A 743-nucleotide genomic window follows, 5' to 3' on the forward strand; every position below is an offset into this window, starting at 1 on the left:
CTCCGGTGTATGTGGCTGGCACACTAGCTGCTTGAGCTACAGGCACCCAGCCAACCAAGATGTTCTTAATGGATAGTAGCTCTAAATTCTATAATTCTTGACGTCAGGCTTAGCAATGCAGAAAGGTAGTTTCTGGAAGAAGTATAATTACAGTAAGTTCCCTCTGATCCCGATGCTGGTGCCCTGCTGGGCAGCATTAGAACTTGATTATCTCGCCCATGACTCAGCAAGCCTCCTGTGAGCTGAATTCACACAAGACTGGTTTATGAGCCACCATGCCCATTTATTAATGCTAAAGGAAGATAAAATCTTTGTAGGAAAGCACAATCATGGCCTTGATACCAGACCTGTTAAGTCTTAGGCAGCCAAATTAAGAGATCAAGATTGTAAGAGAGGCATGGTGAAACAGAAAAGGAGAGTGAGGGGCTGTGAGGCTCTCTTCTGTGGCATAGGCCAGGCATGGCGAGCTGCTGTGGGCAAGGAGAGGGGCCTCCACCATTCTGGATCCTTCTCCCCGGCATGTGGAGTGAGGGAAGCTGCCCACAGGGCCTGACTCAGCCTTCGTCATCTCAGTGCTTCTTTCCTTCTATGGCAGTGTTTTCAACCTTTTTATCTCACAGCACACTTGAACCTATAGTTAAACTTCCCTGGCACACTTAAATTATGTTGATCAAAAAAAAAAAAGTAAAAAACTATATACTTACTGTGCTTTGAACTTCTTTTGAAAATAATTTAATTAATGA

This window comes from Otolemur garnettii, unplaced genomic scaffold (genome assembly GCF_000181295.1).
Source record: "Otolemur garnettii isolate 467f Iridium unplaced genomic scaffold, OtoGar3 scaffold00079, whole genome shotgun sequence".
Classification (NCBI taxonomy): Eukaryota; Metazoa; Chordata; class Mammalia; order Primates; family Galagidae; genus Otolemur; species Otolemur garnettii.